The sequence below is a fragment of the Meleagris gallopavo genome, chromosome 4 (genome assembly GCF_000146605.3).
Source record: "Meleagris gallopavo isolate NT-WF06-2002-E0010 breed Aviagen turkey brand Nicholas breeding stock chromosome 4, Turkey_5.1, whole genome shotgun sequence".
In the NCBI taxonomy this organism is placed as follows: Eukaryota; Metazoa; Chordata; class Aves; order Galliformes; family Phasianidae; genus Meleagris; species Meleagris gallopavo.
The window spans coordinates 7326944-7329550 of NC_015014.2; the positions used below are offsets into that span (position 1 = coordinate 7326944).

The 2607-nt window shown below is 34.6% G+C and overlaps 1 long non-coding RNA gene across 1 annotated transcript in view; it reads left to right on the forward strand.

Moving 5' to 3' along the window:
* The first annotated feature begins 1379 nt into the window (after nt 1-1379).
* LOC104910521 overlaps nt 1380-2607 on the forward strand; it is a 15613-nt gene continuing 14385 nt past the window's right edge. The window contains exon 1 of the long non-coding RNA XR_004159736.1: nt 1380-2583. This is a non-coding gene — a long non-coding RNA (uncharacterized LOC104910521). The remainder of the gene's footprint in view (nt 2584-2607) is intronic.

The following is a 2607-nucleotide window of genomic DNA, read 5'->3' on the forward strand; positions in this document are numbered from 1 at the left end:
TGCAATCAATTTTATCTTTAATTATGTTTCATGGCATAACCTTCTGCTGACAGAACTACTCAAGGCTTATGCCAACCAGAATAATAGGTTGCATGTTATCGATTTAACTATCAGTTCTAGGAACTGAGCTTATGGTTTTATTAGACTGTTTTTAACAGTTACTTTCAGATAATCTAATTCTATACATCTAAACAAATATAGATCAGGTTCTCTTGAGATGTGCAATTGTTATACCTTCCTCGTAACCGCATACAATAATCAATTAAAATTACAGAGCATTCAGGATGTTCAGATGCATTATGTTGGATTCATTAAAGATCGAAAAATGTCAGTTAAGAAAGAGTGTATACAAGAGAGGTTTATACAAAATCATTTTATCAGAGAAACGATCTCTGAAAGCTGTAAAATTGCTCTCCATGGAGTTTCTTACCACGGAATATGTAAATTTCATTGCCCCATGCTAGTTTTAATGTATGCCCAGAAATTAAGGATGCTGGTTAGGAACTCAGGATGAACCTAAAATGTGTAATGTCCTCTATATTATCACAATTATATAATAAATGTTCTGTTCATGGCACTCAGACTCCAGCTAAAACTTTTGTTTTTTAATATGCATGTTGGACCAGAATTTTTCTGCTTGTTCTTGAGTAGTGTCTCTGCATGGATGTCTCTTTGGGTAGGCTTAGTGTCCTGAAAGCTACTGTAAGGTTCTCAGCTGGGATGCAGCTTGCTCTTTCCAGTTGGTATCACTTGGGAAAGCTCAGAAAATCTCCCAGAGGGACACTTCAGAGATTGAAAACTAGCTACTACTTCTGACTTTCCCCCAGCATATCTTAGTTGACTTGTATGTATATCCTTAAAAAGCACCTTCTGATAATACAAAAATCTCTGAAACATTCTAAGTAGATTAACATCCAGAACTAAACTGCTTTTAGATTCCTAATCCCCAGATCCCCACTTATTTTTATTATTTTAATTTGTGTAGATTTTGCTTTTGATTTAATTTGTAAGGAAAAAATTTCAAATTGTTAATTAACAGACTTAGAGAGAACCTTAAAGAGATGATTGCTAGAACCAGTTCTAGTAAGAAAACTTCTGAGGTTTAAGAATAATTATGGAGATTATGGATAATTATTTTTGAGGTGCATTATGCTGTATCCGAAAGAAGAGAGTACAATTTGTTTTGTTTGATATTGCTTTCTTTCTCTTTTAGTATGTTAAAGATTTTTGAATATATGTATATTTATATTTATATTTTTTTTCCCTGGGAAGGTTGAAAGGTTTTGACTGAAAAGGATTTTTTTGCTTCTTTTTTATTTTTACATGATTTTTGTTATGATTTTAAGGTTTTCAGAAGCTCAAACTTCCAGTAAAATGTTTGAAATGGTTGAAACTGCCTTAGTTAATATTTATAGGTCCTTTTCTTTATATTCTAAACATGTACTCTATCAAGTAGAAATATGAGAATTTTCTTAAGATGATGTGTTCCTGCATTTTCTGTCACTCCTCTGCTTTTAAATTTCCTCAGCTGTTTGCTATCTGAATAAGCATTCAGATTCTTACATTGTGGGTTTGTGATCCTTTCTTCTAGGTTTGTGTGTACATTTACATCCTTTTCTATTTGCTGTGTGCTCACAATGTCTTTCTCTTTTACACAGAATGTCATTAAAATGTAAAGGATTGTACTTAACAAATAAATTTTGCTCCACTGAGGTGAGAAGCCTGCTGAGTCATATGAACTGAAGCTGTTTCCACTGAAAGCATGAAACATTAGTTTGCAATACCAGATCAGTTAGAATGCTAAACCCAAAGATATGTGAGTTGTTCTGAAAGTAATGCATCCTATTTATTTCCTTAGGAACTACAAAAGACAAGAAGAGCACAGTAACACTATTTGGTAGAGCAAATTCTCAGCTACAATACACTTTTTTCAACATGCATCTTCATCAGCAATGAATAAGAGCCTGCATGCTGTGCTCATTAAAAAATCTGCACTGGAAGAGGTCACCCACTGACACTGTTATCGCTGCTGAAATGCATCACTCATCTTCTCACTGTGCTCACATCCACTATTTGGTCTCCAGCAATGTTCAACAATTGTCGATGAATATCAGTGGGTGCCATTTTTTTCTTCATGGAGCATGCTTGCACTTCATCTGCACTTTCATGTTAGACAGTGTTCTGTCAGGCTGCCTCTCTTCTGCCATCTTTGCCATTTTCATACAGCAACAAATGTAATGCAAGATTGTCTGGAAGATTCAACCTCTAGTGCTATACACCAGCATCTGCCTCCATTGTAGACCAGCATAATATAACAGGAGGCATTACTTTTGGAGCAGCCCTTGTAATTTTGGTAGTCATTGAGATGTATAAATGGTCAGATATATACCTGTATTTACAAGCCAAACCATACTGACACGTTGCTGATTCTTTCAGACACCAATATCTTCGTGTACAAGAAACCAAGAATTCACAGCAATGGCATCATAATTTTAAAAAGTCATCTTCTGTGAACACAGTTTTTCTTCTTCTTGCTTAGCTCACACATTTTTCTTATTTGAAAGTTATGGGGATTTCTGACAGGTGAGAAAAAAGGATGTTTTTTTT